Below are 19,748 nucleotides of genomic sequence, written 5' to 3'. Positions count from 1 at the left end.
GGAAACTGATTCCACAGGTACTACCCCAATGGGCACTGCCAGGCAAATTATGGAACTATGATTGGTTCCTGAGATGTGATGTGGGAGAACTAGTGGATGAAGAAAATTGCTTATAAGGCAAGACCAAGGCATTGTTCACTCTCTTTCACTCTTCTGGCTGGAGTTTAGAACCTGAAGGAGCCCCTGTTGGTGGTGAGCTTCAATCCATCAAATGGCGTATAGGGTAGTAAGCTAATCAATTCTCCAAATCTTTCCTACATGTTCCTCTCTTTACTATCCCTACTTTGATATAAGCTATTAAAGCTACTAGTAGCCTCATAATTTAATTTTAACTATTACAACACCCTATACCAAGATAAATTCAACATGGGTAAATGACCTAAATGTAAAGAGTAAAATAATAAATAAATTAGGTGAACATAGAATAGTATACCTGTCAGATCTGTGGGAAAGGAAGGAATTTAAGACCTAAGAAAGAGATAGAGAACATTACAAAATGTAAAATGAATGACTTTGATTATATCAAATTAAAAAGGCTTTATAAAAACAAAACCAATGCAGCCAAAATTAGAAGGAAAGCAACAAACTGAGAAAACATTTTTATAACAAAACTCTCTGACAAAGATTTAATTTCACAAATATATAAGGAACTAAGTCATATTTGCAAAAAATCAAGCCATTCCCCAATTGACAAATGGTCAAGGGACATGAATAGGCAGCTTTCACATGATGAAGCCAAAATTATCAATAAGCACATGAAAAGTGTTCTAAATCCCTCCTTATTAGAGAAATGCAAATTAAAACAACTCTGAGGTACCACCTTACACCTAGCAGATTGGCCAGTATGACAGTAAAGGAAAATAATAAATGTTGGAGAAGATGTGGCAAAATTTGGACACTAATACACTGCTGGTGGAGTTGTAAATTGATCTAACCTGTGTAAATAGAATTTTGTACTCTTGGACTTCATCTCCCAGAATCCCTTTCTCTTTGTGGTCACCAGAAATTAATACCCAATACTTCAAGTATTATATTTTTATAAGATTTATTAATAATAACTCAAAGTAGAGGAAAATGATAGCCTTAGCAAACCTCAGAGTTGTTTTGATTTGCATTTCACAAAAATATAAATTGCCTATATTAACAAATAATCCCATCTCAGAAAAAGAAATTGAACAAGCGATTAATGAACTCCCCAAGAAAAAATGCCCAGGGCCAGATGGATTCAAAAATGAATTCTATCAAACATTTAAAGAACAATTAATCCCAATATTATTCAAACTGTTTGGCAAAATAAGAAAAGAAGGAGTCCTACCAAATTCTTTTTTATGTCACAAATAATGAATAGAAAACATTACAAAATATATAATTAATAATTTTGATTATATTAAATTAAAAATGTTTTGTATACACAAAACCAATTCAACCAAGATGAGAAAGGAAACAACAAACTGGAGGAAAAATTTTATAACAAATTTCTCTGATTAAGGACTCATTTATCAAATATACAGGGAACTAAGTCAAATTTAAAAGAATCTAAGTCATTCCCTAATTGATAAAAGGTCAAAGAATATGAATAGGCAGCTTTCAGATGAAGAAATCAAAGATATCAATAATAATATGAAAAAATGTTCTAAATCACTAGATTAGAGAAATACAAATTAAATCAACTAGGAAATACCACCTCACACCTATCAGGTTGACCCATATGGCAGTAAAAGAAAATGATAAAAGTTGGAGAGGATGTGGCAAAATTAAGTCACAAATGCATTGCTAGCAGAGTTGTGAACTGATCCAAATATTCTGGAGGGCAATTCAGAATGATGCCTAAAGGACTATAAAAGAATATATGTCTTTTGATCCAATAATATCAGTACTAGGTCTGTATCCCAAAGAGATTTTTAAAAAAAGTGGGATAAGATAAGACCTTTTTGTACAAAAATATTTATAGCTGCTCTCTTTGTGGTGGCAAAGAATTGGAAACCAAAGGGATGTTCCTCAGTCAGGGAATGACTGAATAGATTGTGGTATATGATGGAATATGATGGTAAAGGAATACTATTGTGCTATAAGAAATGATGCATAGGATGATTACTTAAAAAGCTGGAAAAACCTACATGAACTGATGCAGAGTGAAATAAGCAAGAACAGGAGGACATTGGACACAGAACCAAGAATACTGTGGAATGGTTGAATGTGATAGACTTTGCTATTAACAGCAATACAATGATCTAGGACAATTCTGACAGACTTTTGAAAAAGAATAATATGTACCTCCAGAGAAAGAACTGTTGGAGTAAGAATACAAATTGAAGCATATGGTTTATCACTTGTTTATTTGGGTTTTTGTTTGGGTGTTTTGGTTTTATAAGATTATTCACTTACAAAAACAAATAATCTGGAAAAATAAATAAATAAAAATAATAAAAATAAATGGAAGCCACTCTCTTAACTATGTACAATAACAAAAAGTAAATCTCAAATGAGTTGAAATAAGCCTTCAAAAGAGATAGCACTGGATGGAGTATAAAGAACTTGGATTCAGAAAAACCTTGGTTTGAATCCTGCCTCTGACACACAGCTAGTGACCAGGGACAAATCACTTCCTACATCTATAAAATGAAGATCATAATATCTATAATAAATGCCACATGGAGTTGTGACATCAAATGAGATAAAGTATGGCAAATGCTTTGGCTTCAAGATGGTACATAAATATCAGCCTGTTACAAGGCTAATATTTACCAGTGTTTCTCTGATGTAGTAGCTTCTTTCTTCTTACTCACAACTTAGATAGGTGCTACTTTCTTCTTCCATAGTCCTCAGAGACTAGTGATTTTAGTCATGTCTGACTCTTTTTGACCCCATTTAGGGTTTTCTTGGCAAAAATTCTGGAGCGGTGTGCCATTTCCTTCTCCAGTTATTTTTACAGATAAGAAAACAGACACACAGAGTAAAGTGACTTGCCCAGGGTCACACAGCTAGTAAGCATTTGAGGCCAGATTTGAACTTAGGGAGATGAGTCTTCTTGACTTCAGACCCAACACTCTATCTACTATACCACCTAACTGCCTCATTTACTTGTTTACTCATTCTTAAAAGGTGCCATTTCCTTTAAGCCTGACAAATGAAGTGGCGGAGTCCTGTAAGAGTTGAGATTGGCTATTTTCCAGTGAAGACAGATACCTTTTCTCTACTATTGGTGTGGAGTTCCAATTACCTAAAAGCTCCCAGCCAACCTTGTAAAACTTCAGATCCATATCACCACCCACCATCTAATCCTGTTGCCTTGGGTTCTTTGTTCCATCTTGGTGAGAATTCTTTAGGCCTTAGGAAAAACACCCCAAAACAAGTCAAGTGTAGGGAAGGTCTCTACAGCTTATGGTTCATTTGATAAAGACTAATTTGCCAGCAGCAAATTGACAATAAGACAAAAAAAAAGTCAAAGAAATGAACATCAGTAAAGAGGAGGAACAAAAACAACCCTCTTTACAAATTATATAAACTTATTCTGAAGACCTTGATGGTATTTGCCAATTGACCTTAAAGATGTCATAAAAAACAATTGCCAGCTGGGTGGTAGAGTGGATTAAGCTCTGGGTCTGGAGTCCTGAAAATCTGAGTTTAAAACCAGCCTTAGATATTTACTAGCTGTGTGACCCTAGATAAGTCACTTAACCTCAGGTTCCTCTGCTGTCAAATAGGAAATGGGTTGTTCAAATGGCTATTGTATAATATATGATATTAAATATTAAATACTCTTGTAAAGTACTTAGCCCAGTGTCTGGAATGTAGTTAATGCTTTATAAATATTTATTCCCTGCCCCTATATGGCTTTGTATATCTTACAGTCCCTTTCTTTTTCCTTTTTTCTCCTAGTCCTAAGCAAAGGTCTTAGGTAAATAAAGCTCTCTTTCAAGTTCTTATTGAGCATTTCATATCTGGGAGAGACTACAGGGAACAAGTTGTTATAATTAACTGTTCATCTTCATTCAATATGATTTTAAACTTAATGACTCATTTTAAGCCTAGATAAATTTTAAGAAGAAAAGTCTCTTTCTAGGCCCTAGTCTTAATCAGAAAACCTTTGGATTCAATGGGCCTTTCTTCACCAAATTTATAGGAAAGACAATCTTGAACCATCTGGTGCCTATTTAATTTTTAACCACCTCTCACTTGAAATATTTCTTTCTTCATTCTTATTTTGTCCTAAAAAATTGGCCATAAGCTAAACCGTACCATCTGTGACTTCCAGTAAATACAACTGTTGCTAATGAAATTACCCAGCTTCATCATTTTGATTTAAATGCCTTGCCTGTTTTTCCTCTGACCTTTCGTTGCTTGCCATCAAACCAGAGCTTTTGTGAATTTAGATATACTCGTCCATGTAGGTCAGTCTTTAGGAATAAATCTTATCTGCGAATCTCAAGAAACTTGGCCAAGCCTGCCCAGCAGGCTGGCATGTGAGATGAGGGCCAGAGCCATGCTAAGAAATCATTATGGCATTTGTGCCCATCCAACTCAAGGGCTCAGCTCAATGTGCTTCGGGCCCCAGGGCAGATCCCCTGCCATGTGACCAATTGGTCACTGTTTCTTGCTTTCTTGCCTCCCATTTGTTAACCTGACTATATTAATGAGTCTAGGTGTTGATGCCCATTGTCTTGGCTTTTTGTTTCCATTTTCTCTGTAAAAGGACTACTTGACCTGATTGAAGAAAGGAAAAGTCCAGAGAATTTGAACTTTCCCCAACTGTGGAGGCCTTAATGGAAAGCAGAACAGCATTGAAGGTATTTGGCTCCCTTTTGCAAAAATTTCACCTATCCACTGAGGTAATTTCTCTTTACAAGCATTCTTTTGCAGACTATAAATGGCAGACAAGGAGTATGAGTGTCTGGTACAGAATGAGGAACAATATCTGGCCAGACCAAAGGGTCCTCTGGCTGGAAGACCAATAAGTACCAAATGCTTTTGTCCTTAGATTATCCATAGATAACCTTGGAGGTTGAAATGGATAACCTAGGTCCTAGGCTGAAAGGAGAAGTATCCAAAATGATGTCCAATAGAACTCAACTAAAATTTTATACCCAAAATGGCATTATCGTTCCCATAATTCATAAAAAGATCTTAAATTTAACCACTTACATATTCAAAAAAAGTTATTGATCCCCTGAAAACTCAAAAACCCTTCTATGGTTCCTAGATTTCCTTTGTTCCATTTGACCACCCCAAAGATTTTAAGCTGAGCTATTGTTTACAGATATATATTGCAAATGTACTATATCCCCCTCACTAGAATTACAAATTCCTAAGGGTAGAGACTATGTTTTATTTCATTTTTGTGTCCTTACTGATGCATGTTGTTGTTTAATCATTTTTCAGTCATTTGCTTCATACAGTGCCATCAACTTATTAAATACTTAATAAATGCATAAGCTCATAAGATTCAGGGCTTGAAGGAATTTTAGAGATCATTAAGCCATTCCCCTCATTTTGCTGATGAGGGAACTGAGACAGAGAAAGGTTGTGACCTACCCAGTTTCACAAAGCAATGATCTGAAACCAGGTCCTCTGATTTGAAATCCAGATATTTAATTAAAAATGTGTTCTCTTTCTTTAAGAAAGTTACAACATATGTAAATGTCTGTACAATGTAAACACATCAAATAATTGAGGGAACAACACAGACTATATATAATTATGTGATTAATTATTTGTAATAAACTGAAAGGGCCACACTGGTGTTCAGAGAAAAGGAACCATCTGGCATTCATCCTCTGTCCCCCTCACACACACCAATGCTACCTCCACTTCTGCCTAAAGTCCTGGTTAAGACTGCCAATCAGGGGATCAGTAGAGGGAATAGACAAAGAAAGAAATTGTGTTTGTTTATTGACTTTCTCTAGCTGAAAGGCTATGTTCCAGTCCAGCCTTTAAATAGGTAGAATAACTTATATGGTGTGACTTAGGCTGTGGCAAAAGTCCTCCTGAAAAATTACATTCCCCACTGACCCTAACTGAAATTCCCACATGACTATCTCTTTTGGAGCAAGCACTGATGGATAAAATGGAGTAAGCTGTTGTCAACAGATAATACTCACAGATTTCATAGCATTTTAGAGCTAAAACATTAGAAAACAAATAGTCTGACTCTTGTGTTTTACAAATGAGAAAGCTGGGGCCCAGAGAGAGTCACTTGCCTAAGATCAGACAGTTAGAGCATATCTTAAATACCATTAAGTTGTCAAATAAACCAGTCACCCATCAAAGATCAGAGGAGAGGTGATCATAGGATTGAAAAGTTTTGATGGAAGGGAAAGAAGACAGCAAGGAAAAAAATCCAAAGCATCTACTACTATTGAAAAATGCCAGGTAGTCAAAAGGAAAGATAATGGTGCTATATATACCTCGGGTGGGAATGGAAATGCCAAATGAGAAGGAAAGTGAAAAAGACCTGCCCATGAATCTTCCAAATCATCTGATACATGGCTGCCAATTCAATGGAATTTCACCAATATTTGTTAAGAACCTATTTTGTATTCTGTAGGTCAATGGGATCAGAAGCAAAATGGAGATTAAATATTTCTTAAAACTGTTTTCAAGATGTCACCTTTCTTCATTAGAAACTACAGTGGCTCCTTTTTGCCAAATACACAGCCCAATAATTTCCCTCTGCCTTTCAAGGTCCTCTAAGGTCTGGTCCTATTCACAAGACCAGTACCTTGTCAAGAAAAGTAATCAGGAAAAGAACTCTCTACCAAAATGTTTTTTGTCCTTAGACTCTTAATAGTCCCCAGAATTCTCTCTGAGATTAAGTTGACACATGAGCTGGTATTGAGTTTTAAAATTTAAGAAAGTAAATTATTTCAGTAAGCAATAATTAGGACAAGATAGAAGTGGGGTGAAGATGAGGAATTAATTGGAGACAGGTATGATCTTTGACTTTTCCTCCTCTCTCATATGCAACCAATCATAATGTTTTGATAATTTATCTCTCCAATCTCTCTATAATCTGACTCCTCTATCCTAGTTCTACATAAAGACCCTCTATTGCTACCCTCAAAGACTATTCTGAGAAGCTACATGCTATCAGTCATCAGAACCAGAATAATCCCAAGTTCTAATCACACCTCTGATTATTTTTTATGACCATAAGCAAGTCATTAAACTCTCTGACCCTGAGGTTCTTCCTCTGTAAAATTTAAATGATAAATAGCTCAATAATGTTGTGATGATTAAGTGAAGTAATGTAAAAAAAAACATTTTGTAAATCATATTAGTGCTATGCAATTGTCAGCTATCATTATATTAAAATAATTTATGTAACTTCTCACCTCTCTTTCCTCCCTAATGCAATTAATCCTTCATATTGTATATAGACTAACTTTCTGAATGCATAGATCTGGCCATCTTACTGTCTGGCTAAAAATTTCTCTATTATTTCCCAGCTGTGGTTCAAACTCCTCTGCCTGGTATTTACATTTCACTATAATATGGCACAGTCTTCCCTTTCCAGTCTTCTCTATTACTTCCCTTAATATACTCTATGCTAGCTAAGTAAGACAAATTCCTCCCTCCTGGGTCTTCCACTCCATACACATAGTATTTCAGACTCCTGTGCCCTTGTAGTGTAAGGAAAATGGCTTTAGATTTGAATGTGGATTGGGAGGACCTAATTCCAAAACCCAATCCTGCTGTTTCATGTAATTTAGTAAAACAATTTATCTAGATTTCCTTTTCCTTATCTACAGCACAAAAGGGTTTGTCTCTAGATGATTTCTAAGGTTCTTCCAATTCTCAGTCCCATGCCCAGTTCCCTATGCCTGAAATGATTTTCCTTCTCCTGCCCAAATTCATTATCATCTCCTCCAAAAAGGCTACTCAAATCCCCTGTAGAAGTACTGACCTTCTCTCTCTATCTTCATATGAATCTGATTTATAATTCTAGGATGAATTTCTCTCTCTAGACCAGTGATTTCATCATTGTAGGGAGTTGGTGTTGAGACACTTCCTCTATCAGTGTATCTTCTCTACAATTTACAGTATTAGAGTTTCCTGGGTCATTGAGAGGGTTAAGCAGTTATTCAACAAGCATTTATGAAGTACCTCCTATTGAATTCAGCCAATCATTCTAAACTAAAGATTTCTTTTTAAATACAAATTTTTTATCCAATGAACTATTCATGTCATTCATAAATTTGCCAGGTATACAATCTAAGTCATTCATCAAAAAATCATGAACTGAATATGGCAAAGTATAGAACTTATGGTCCTCAGAGGATCACAGTGAAGACAACTTAGAGGTATTGAAGTCCAACCTCCCCTTTTTTAAAGATGAGGAAATAGAAACTCAGAGAGTTTAAACTCCTTGCTCAGGGTCACATAGCTTATAACTATCTAAACCAGAATCTGAACTCAGACCTTCCTCACTCTACACCAAGCCCTCCAGTCGCTGCTTTACCCACATATCCCTCTAAGGTTCAGTCAACAGTGAGTCAATGAGCCTTTATTAAATGCTTTTATATGTCTGTGTTCAGCACTATACTAAGTACTAGGGATACAAAGAAAGAAGGACCCAGGGCAGCTAAGTGGTTCGGTGGATAGAGAGCCAAGCCTATAGAAAGGAGGTCCTAGGTTCAAATCTATGTGAGCCTGGGCAAGTCATTTAACTACAATTGCCTATTCCATACCACTGGTCTGCCTTGGAAATGATCATTGCATCAATTTTAAGACAGAAGATAAGGAGGTTTTTTGTTTTTGTTTTTATTGTTAAAGACAGGAGATAGGGGTTTATAAAAGAGAGTGGGGTCCAAAAATGCCCCCAAGATTATCACATTCCAATGAGGGAAACAATGTGTAAATAATTAGGTATATAGGAGACATATACAGAGAACATAGAAAGTAATTACAACAAGAAGGCATTATGTGAAGAAGGGAAGGAAGGCTGAAAAAAGCCTCCTATAGAAGGTGGAATTTGAGCTGATTCATTAAGGAAGCTAGTAGGTAGAGGCAAGGATGGAAAAGCATTCAGGGGTCAGGAGAGAGGCGATGCCAAACTACAGCATCAGAGAGATAGAATGTCATGTGTGAGGAACAGCAAGTAGACCAGTACTCATGGAGGAAAATAAAGTATAAGAAAACTGGAAATGTGGGAAGGGACCAGACAATAAAAGACTTTTAATGCCAGAGGACTTTATATTTGATCCTGGAGGTAAAAGGTTTTGTTCCCCAACCTTCAGTTTCTTACTTGTAAAAATGGGATGACACTTGCAATCCTTGCTTTACGATAACCTACCTCACAGCCTTTTCAGGAGGCTCAGATGAGAAATAAAATGCTTTGCAAACTATAAAGTGCTTTAAAAATATCAGTTCAGGTAGCCATGATGACAGTATGGCTTGTGGATAAGGACTTGGCATCAGCTCAAGAAGACTGTACTTAAAAGTACTGCCTCTGCCCCTTGCTGGCTGAATGATCCCAAACAAGTCACAATCTCAGGGCTTTAGACATCTTAAAACTCTAAGTTACAGCGCAGGTGCTCATTTTTCTTGGTAGAGGAAGTTTTTTCACCAGTAGTTCCCTACATGAGTGGAGCCACATCTGGCTCAAACAACACAATACAATGACAACACTGTTGATGATGACAATGGCTATGATGATGATATTGATGAATGTCAGTAATTACTATTACTGTATGGGTCTGGGAGTTGAACCACTTCTGAATCAAGTCCACTTCTTTCAGTCATTAAGCAAATTATAGAGGGGATTGTTGTTCTTGTGTGTGTCAGAACTAGAAGACCCTGGAAGCCCCTTCCAACTCTGAGATTCCGTGACAGACATTTTTAAGCCCCTTGCTAAACTTTGGGCATATTTTATTCATGACATTCCTCTGATCTACCAGTTTAATAACTACCAGAAATGAAATGTGGTTACTTGTTCACTGAAGCATAGGATCAGACAGTCCAGGCTAGGATCCCTTTTTTCACATCCATGAAACCTTCAATCATCCCTACAAAATCTTTCTTGAATGTTCTCTGAGCAGCCAATAGAACCTTATTCTGTCCCTCTCCTTCTTATTCCTTCATTTAATTCATAAGCATGCTGTAAAGTTTAGCCAAAGGAACACCTAGAAAATAAGATGTGGCTCATATTGTGGGCTAAATCCTAAGTGTGATTGCCATTGCAGATGCCAGGGATGCTGGCTTAGAGCTAAACTTTAATTGTAATATGCAAATAACTGAGTCAGAAGGTGAATTTTAAGTTGAGGGTGTAAGTCTGACACCAATCTGCTCAGAATGTATTTTTTAAACTGGAAACAAAGAAATCCTTAGAAAATAAAACAAGCTTATAAGCAAGATGTGAAAGCCACCTATAATATATAGAGATATGTAAAGATAATAATAATAGTGAGCTTTGAGAGAGAAAGAAAAAGGGGATGGGACAAAATTTCTTTTTGTGCAGTAGGTACCAACATCTGAGGTTTTTTGTTGAATTTTTTTCCCTCAGCCTTATCATATATTTGACAAAGCCTGACCAATGGACCTACTAGCTCCCACATCCATTGGCTTTCTGTGTCATCCCTTTGTCCTCTGGAATGAACATCTTGCTTTCATGTCCCCAAATCAGTTAAACTTTCTAATTTTAGCCTTCTAACCCCCTCCTTGCTGGATCAGTAGAAAGTGGCTTGTCTATCAACCTGCTGAGGCTTTTTCCTCACTCTCTGGGTCTCTAACCAAATTTGGGGCCAGGCTGGACCTTGCAAGCAGGCAAAGTATCACCTAAGCATAGGTCTGGAAAGAATCCTGAGCAGGGTACTATGCCTGTATCCCCTCAGTGACTTTATTTCAATGTGCTTTGAAGATTTTGCACAGTTATTTATTTTTTTAATTTTAAAAATAAACCCTTACTTTCTGTCTTAAAATCAATACTAGTAATCAGTTCCAAAGCAGAAGAGCAGTAAGGGCTAAGCAACTGGAGTTAATTGACTTGCCCAGGGTCACACAGTTAGAAAGTATCTAAGGCTGGAGTAAAAACCAGGAACTCCCTCTCTCTAAGCCTGATTCTCTAACCTCTTAGCTACGGTAGCTACCCCTTCACAATCCTTTAAAAAATGCAAACACCCCTGGGAGGATATTGCCTTAAATCCATTACAGGGCAACAACTAAACTAGTTAACACATTAGTAAAAATTAACTGACCAAAACTTAGTAAAAATAAAGATTTTTTTTTCCCATCTGAGTTCATGAGATCCCTTGAGATGAAAAAAAACATGCCAGGAATAGAGTAGGCATCAGTATGAGGGAGGAAACAGATTCTCAAGGATAATAGGAGCCAGGGAATTCTAGAAAGGTAAAAGTGACTGAAGTGAAGTGGCTGAGAGGGCCCCCAAGACAAACTTCATCAGTTTCATAATCATAACAAATCTCACAAAGAATTACCTTGTAATTCAATCTAATTCAACAAACATTTATTAAGTAACTTCTTTGTAGAAGGCAGAAGCAACTGCAACAGTGGATTGAAAGCTGACTTCAGAGCCAAGAAGATCGGAGTTCAAGTCTTACCTCTGGCACATATTGTTGGGAGCTGAGACTTAGTCTTTATCTTCAGGGAGTACATATGCCTTTCCGTCCCAATTAGATTCTAAATTTCTGGAGGGCAGGAGTTGTGTTTTATAACTTTTTGTATCCATGCTCACAATTTGCTGGATAGCAGAAAAGGGAATATTAATCTAATTCATTTTTCATAATCATTAGCAAGACTTCATGCCATGGAATGCCATATTTTTACAGTCCCTCTATGTGTCTAGGCTGTAAATGAGATAATTAGCAACAATTAGAACATGCTAAAATTTGTTTTTAAATGCATTAAAGAAAAAAACAGTAAATACCTGAAGTTGGTTGGTAATACCAGTAGAAAAACTTATTCACATCTGCAAGGATATTCAAAAGTCCATTGGAAAAGATAGGACAGGTCTCAAAGGTTTTCTTCCCCTTACTGTCTCAAATTATTTACCAACAAAAAAATCCATTCATCCTAGTTCTGATAAGTCTGATTCATTAAGAAAGTAATAAGCTAGAACATTATTGCAAATTTCCATGCACACAGGGGGAAAAATGACTGTTAATAGTTAGTCTGACTCTATCTGGTTTGTGAAAAAATCACTTGAACCTCTATGAAATTCACTTTCCTTCTCGATAAAAAGTGAGAATTAGACCATGATTTCCAAAACCTCCTCGACTCTTGGTGATACTCTCAGACAGGTGGTACCCAGTCTCATCAATCTCAACACCTTGGCAGCTATCTTTACTCATGGAATCTCCTTGAGACTAGAAGAGAAAGAAATTTGATTACCTTCTTTCCTGTGTCTCCTCTGTGATCAACTTCAGGATCAAGACACTGTAAAGAAAGGTGGGAGAGAAGAAAGCTGGGAGGGGACTCAGGCTAGAAAAGTGACAACAATCAAAAGAGGACTTGAGAAACCAAAAGGTCTGGGGAGCCAATTGATATTTATAGAGGATGAGAAGGTAGAATGTAGACTTCAAAAAATGATAAGGAAATAAGCTTTATTTCCTTACATATAAAAGATAAGGAACTCAAACTTTAAAATACTCAATAAAAGTCAGTAGTTACCTATTCCTAATGCTGCTACTTATTATAAAAGAGTACTCTGTGCTGGGTCAGGAATTAGGTATCAAAACTGAAAAGGAGGAATTTGAAAGAACTCAGATTTAATTGAGTAATTAAAAAAAAAAAGAGTTTAGAACATGGGCAGAATGACGAAATAATGAATGGGAGGTGAGGGAGAAATAATAGGACAGCCCAAGTTTGCACAAAGGGACTCCTTGAAGAAAAATGTTGGATTCTGAGTTTGACAATTAAGATTGTATCACCCCAGATTTCAAGTCAGAAGAAATCTTAGAGATTATCTAATATAATCCCCTTGTTTTACAGATGAAGAAACTGAAGCCCAACATAGTGAATTACTAGTGTAGTTAAACAGTAGCTCCTTATATTCCCCTGTGGTGAGGACATGGGTAACCTCAAACCCACCAAATTTTGCTGTTAGTGAACTCTAGCCAAAAGGGAAATTTTTAAATTATCCAATTGGAGGAAGTGGGTCTAGAACCACAACCAAAGCTCTTCTGTGCTAATATCAAAGGAAAAGGATGATCTTGTGGTGAGTAAAAGATGAAATTTCTTTAATTTTCTTCTATTTGAAGGAACAATTCTCAAATATTTTAGTTTTAGGACCTTCTTACGTTCTGAAAAATTATTTAGGAACCCCATGGGCTGTATCTTCCTCTATTTACCATATTAGAAATTAAAACATCCTAACATTATTAAAATAGTTTTGATCTTGTAGATTCCCTGGACCTCCTAGATCCCTAGGTCATATTTTGAGAACTATAGCTCTAGAGTAGGGGCTCTTAAACTGTGGACAAGTGATCTATTAATAGATTTCAGTGAACCTAGCTTAAAAAAATGACATTGTTATTTTCAATAACTTTTTCTTTCCTTTGTAATTGGAGTGGATAGAGCACCAGGTCTAAAGTCAGGAAGACCTGAATTCAAGCCTGGCCTCAGACACTTCCTAGCTGTGTGACCCTGGATGAGTCACTTAATCCTATTGGCCTCAGTTTCCTCATCTGTAAAATGAGCTGGAGAAAGAAATGGCAAACTATTTTGATATCTTTTCCAAGAAAAACAATATGGGGTCACAAAGAGTCAGACATGGCTGAAACAACTCAACAATAACAACAACAAATTCTATGTATTTTATTTTTATGCTTTCAAAGACCTTATCTGAGAAAGGATCCAAAAACCTCACAGAACACTCAAAGCAGTCTATGGCAGGCAAAAGTTAAGAACTCTTGTTAAATATGTGGTGAACCAATTGGAAGGTCAGAAGACTTTTATGGGGAACTCAATTATATAACCAAGAGCTGTTCCATGAACAAGATAGCCCATCTTTATAGTGTCAGGCATTTCCACTGGCTGTTCACCATACCTGGAATGCTCTCCCTCCTCACTTCTGCCTCTTGGATGTCCTGGCTCTCTTCAAGTTCCAGCCAAAATCCCCCTTCCTACTGGAAGCCTTTTCTGTCCCCTCTTAATCCTAGTACCTTTCCTACATTGACTATTTCCTCTTTATCCTGTATTTAGCTTGCTTTGTATTATTGATTGTTTGCTTATTCTCTCTTAGATTGTGAGTTCCTTGAGGGCTGATGCTGTCTTTTACCTCTTTTTTGTAACCCCGGTGTTTAGCACAGTGCCTGGCACCTAGTAGGTGCTTAATACTTATTAACTAACTGAATTTCTGTAACCTTAGACAATTTATTGGAGACTGGGGGGGGCGGGGTTAATGCATACACAATGCTAGAATTTATCCTTCAAAAGCGTGTTAAAACCTGAAATCCCAAGTCCATAAAATATTTTTTTTTATTTTAATCTTTTTATGTATAAAAGTCACAGACATTTAGACAAAAAATTATCATCAGTTGTGGTTGGTACTGTGTCTTTTACTTTCATTCTGTAACATTTGCCACTTATGTTCTATGGTTCAGACCCCAATCCTAGAGTTTGCAGTTTCTTTGTGGTGCCAACCTCACACATTTACTTTCTCTATGAATTGGGTGAAATATACTGAAATCCAACTGTATTATTTTCAATATATAGATTTAACACAGCCCACACATCTGCCTGGGTCTGGTCTTTCAGGAAGATTTATAGCACTTACCCTAACAAAGAAAGAAAGAAAAGAAGAAAAATGTAAGGAAACAGTGACTAGTGCAATCGCTGTATAATATACTCCCTTAGGGAAAGGGAATTTGATATTATTGTGAGATAAATTAATATAGCATCTAGACTCCTACTGTAACTTTTCTTGATCCTTAGGGCAATATTCTTCCATCTAAGATCTCCAAATACTTTATCTTTTTTTTGAGAAGGGGGAATAGAGTGGTTAATGGTAGGTGGGCAAAATAGTAGATATACTGGAGATCTGAAATAGCTTAACAGATTTAAATACGTTCTGATTTCAACGAATGTTAGAGACTTCCTATATTATTAGCAGGACATTATCATTTCAAGATTTCAGTGCCAAGAATCAATTATACCCTTTCTTCCTCAAGAAGGGAAATTTCTTCTCTCTCAATTTCCTCTCAATTTCCACTAAGCCAGTTTCCATTTCTGATGGCACCACTTGCCAGGAGAGTTCAGAAGAACAAGGCACATGGGGTAAAAAAAGAGACTGCCAAAAAAAAAAAAAGCAGAGTTGTTTATTTCCTGCAGCTCACTATTCAACCTGTTTTCTCACAAAATAAACCACCAAACACAGGTTCTCTCTGATTACTAATTAGGCATTCACTGCTCACTTAATATCCCATCAGCCTAATATCCTGATAACTTCCAGCAATTGAGTAAATTTCTCTCCCTTCCACTACATTGTGAATGGACATAACCTAGAACTCCTAAAAAGTCAAGTTCACTAAAACTGTTTCTTTCCTCTTATCTTAAAAAAACCTGCATAAGCCAGTACATAAAATAGATTATATCATCTTGGAGATGAAAGTTAACTGAACTACTCCAAGTTCAGGAAGATTGGGTTGTTGGTTTTTTTTCAGTTTGTCCATTTATAATCTTGTCCCTTCTTGTTTTATTTTAACTCAGATTTACAAGGAAATCTTTGATATTTCCTTATTGAAGTAGATTACTATTTACTCTGCAATATATAGTTATAGAGAATCCCCTGGGGAACTCAAAGATTAAGGGACTTCTCTAAGGTCAAACAGAAAGTTATATGTCAGAGTCAGCACTTTAAGTGCAATATTCCAGAGCAAGTCTCTCTATCCATTATGCCTCTAATTATTGTTTCCAAACCTCCTGATAAATACTAGGCTCCATGACTAGGAATGAAGACAATTACTAAATGGTGCATTTGTTAAATCTATGTGTAGAAACTAACTTATTTGCAAATGAAAAGGACTGTCTCTAAATTGAGATGGCCTACCTAATGTAATGAAATAAAAATTCAAGTCAGGACTTCAGAAAAATTCTGAATATGGCTAGGTAGCACAGTAGATGGGCCTGGAATTAGGAAGACTTACATTCAAGCATAGCCTCAGACACTTACTAGCTCTGTGACCCGGTGCAAGTCACTGAACTCCATATGCCTCAGCTTCCTCATCTGTAAAATGAGTTGGAGAAGGAAATGGCAAACCACTCCAGTATCTTTGCCAAAAAAAAAATTTGTAATGGGACCATGAAAAGTTGGACACAACTGATAAAAAAGAGTTAAAAAGCAAACTAAAAATACATTTTTAAAATCTTTACATTTTCTGAATATCTATTTTACTCATTGTTAACTCAGGGAGTATTCATAAGCAATACTTACTTTAAGTTTTATGGTTTTAATTAATCTTAATGGTTTTAAATACTGACTTACATTTTTGCCTGTACTTATGAAGACAGTGATTTGTCATTTTGAAGAAAGTCCAGTTTCCACATATGGACTTTAATATCAACATCATCCTGAAAGAATAAAAACAAAATCCATAGGATATTAGATTTTATCTGCTTCAAACATGATAGTTCAAAAGATGGACACCCATTCATTATACATTGAAGGATATGTATTTAATATCATTCAAACTACAAAATGTAATTAGTTGATATTTTCCACTGTGGAACAAATGTGAATTTCAATAACTACTTTGGGAGCTTTTGTCACTTCAAAAACTACAACAAAACCATTGATTAAAATTTCCAAACTTCTTTATAATGTATAAGACCTTCTTGTCTTAGAGGAATTATTTCTTGACTTCATCAAATTTAGAGATTAGTAAGGATTGTGCTTTACTGTGAAAATATATAGTCAATTTTGATGGATAGGTGATTGGTTATAAATCCAGTTCTCTTGCCTTCTAGAATATCATATTCAAAGCCTTGTGGTCCTTCATTGTGGAAGATGCCAGATACTATGTAATCCTGATTGTGGCTCCATGATATCTGAACTGTTTCTTTCTAGCTGTTAGCAATACTTTCTCCTTGACCTGAAAAATCTTGAACTTGGCTATAACATTCATGAGAGTTGTCATTTAGAGATTTATTGCAAGAGTTAATCTATGGATTCTTTCAATATCTATTTTGCTCTCTTGTTCAAGAATATCAGGGCGGTTTTCATGTATAATTTCTTGTAATAAGATGTCTAGATTTTTCTTTTGGACATGATTTTCAGGTAGTCCAATAATTCTCAAATAATCTCTATGGATCTATTTTCCAGGTCAGTTGTTTTTTTCAATGTGATATTTCATATTTTCTTCTTTTTTTCCTTATTTTGATTTTGCTTGATTGTTTCTTGATGATAGCTTCTATTTGCCCAATTCTAATTTTTAAAGACTGAATTTCTCCAAAAACCTTTTGATCCTTTTCCATTTGATCTATTCTACTTTTTATGGCACTCTGATTCAAATAGATTTTTTTGTTTCTTTTTCCAGTACGTCAATTCTGATTTTTAAACATCTTATTTCTTAATTGGTTATCTGTGCCTCTTTTTCCATTTGATCAGTTTTGCTTTTTAAGCTATTTTCTTTTTGCATTAGTTTCTTTTTCCTATTTTTCCTCAAACTGTCTTATTTTCTTTATAATTCCTTTTAAAGTTCTTCCAGAGCTTCTGACCAATTCCTGTGATTTGTTTTGTTTTTTGAAATTTTTCATGTGTTTGCTTTGACTGCATCATCTCCTCTTGCTTCTCTTCTTTGCTCTTTTTCCCCATAGAAATTTTTGAGGGTCAAGAGTCTTTTTTTTTTTTTTTTTTTTTTTTTTTTTTTTTTTTTTTTTTGCTGTTGCTTTCTCTTTTTCCCTACCAGTGGACTGGAAAATCTGCATTTGTTGGCCATTTCTGTCTTAGCTTCTGGTTCACAGAATTTTGCCCTGGGGCTGTCTTCACTACTGCTGAGGAGTCTTGAGAGCACTCAGCACTATGGACCTCTGAACCTCACTGAGAGGACCTGGGGCTTCTAGGAGTGAATCTGAGGTGTATTTTTTTGGTGCAGCCCACAACTCAGGATCCCAGGGTTGATTACACCCTGATTCTGTGTTTAGTGGGTAGGTGGGGTGATCAGACTGTCCTTTTCTATTTGCAGCTTTGCTTTCTGGTTCCCCATTAGATCATGGAAATCCATTCTCTCTGCCTACCTTTCACTTTGTAATCAGTGGGAGAGTCCCCTCACTCATCTTGCTTTGACTCCTGTCCTTTTGAGATATCTTTTTAAAATCAGTTTGGAAGGATATTCAGAGAGGTTTTAATATTTCACTGCTACTAAGCTGCCAAGGGCTCTATCCCCTCCAGAGATCAGAAAGGACTAAAGATGAAAAGTGAGTACCACTTCTCTAATTATTTTGACTGTTCATGGGTTATAAGAAGTGGTTGTTATTCATTTCCTTTTCAGTTGTGTTTAATTCTTTGTGACACATCAGGGGTTTTCATGGCAAGATACTATTTTTGATATTTCCTTTTCCAGCTCATTTTACAGATGAGGAACAACTGAGGCAAGCAGAGTTAAGTGACTTGTCTAGGGTTATACAACCAGTAAGTATTTGAAGCTAGATTTGAACTAAAGATATCTCCCTGATTCTTGGCCCAGTGTTCTATCCACTATGCAACCTGGAGGAAAAGGCAAATTAAATTCAACATGCATCTCAAAAGAGAACAGGGTAATTTATTTTTCATATAAAAATGCAAACTACTACAAAAAGGATCCATTCGCAATAGAAATGCTACAGTATTATAGAGAATTTGACAGCAACCAATAGAACTATATTTATTTTGAGTATTGCCTATTAAGTTGTATAAAAAGACCTCATTTTTATATATTGCAAATATGGGAATTTGTCTTGCTTCACTTTGTGTACTTGTTATTAAAGTTTTATTTTTCTCTTTTTCAATGTGTAAGGAAAGAAGTGCAAGGTAAAGGGTGAGAAATAAAATTGTTAAAAAGAGAAAGGACAGTTTAAAAGATCACTGAAATATTTTAATGTGTAAAACAGAACAGAAAAAAATCACATACAAGTAATATAGCTTTGAAAGTTAAATATTGACTTTATTTATGTATTGATTTCAAAATCCCTACCTCTGTTTTAGAACCAATATTAAGTATCCATTCCAAGGAAGAAGAGTGGTAAGGGCTAGGCAATCAGGATTGAGTGATTTGCTCAGGATCACACAAGTAGAAAGTATGTACCTAGCTGCCCCTTTGACTTTATTTTATATTTAGAAAAGCAAATTGACTTTATAATGAAGATTTATAATTGCTCATATATTTCTCTTTCTCTTCTACTTATATAGAAGTGCATTTTAAGTTCAGAATTTAAAAAATATTAAAAATAAAACCTTGAGTACAATAGGACCAAGAATAAATCACTTACTCTAGTTAGAAAAAAATAATAATAAATTTTAAAATAAGGTTATTATTCATTAAGAGAAAGGTAGATTAACTTAGGTACAATGGTGTTTTTAAAAGGATATAAAAGTATATCTTTCAGTACTTCAGTAGAACTTTAATTTATTAGGGAATACTTCCATGATGCTGATAGTAACCCCTCTTTGCCATTTTATATTGGATAAATCTTGAACTTTTCAATAAATTCTCCACTGAACTTTAGGTTTTCCTCTGGGTCTCTTGACATTTAATGACCACCAGTGCAACACCTGGGGTCATCTTTTATCCATCTCTTGAGCTGGATAACTCTAGACC

This window comes from Gracilinanus agilis, chromosome 2 (genome assembly GCF_016433145.1).
Source record: "Gracilinanus agilis isolate LMUSP501 chromosome 2, AgileGrace, whole genome shotgun sequence".
In the NCBI taxonomy this organism is placed as follows: domain Eukaryota; kingdom Metazoa; phylum Chordata; class Mammalia; order Didelphimorphia; family Didelphidae; genus Gracilinanus; species Gracilinanus agilis.
Note: the sequence above shows the minus strand (reverse complement) of the source record.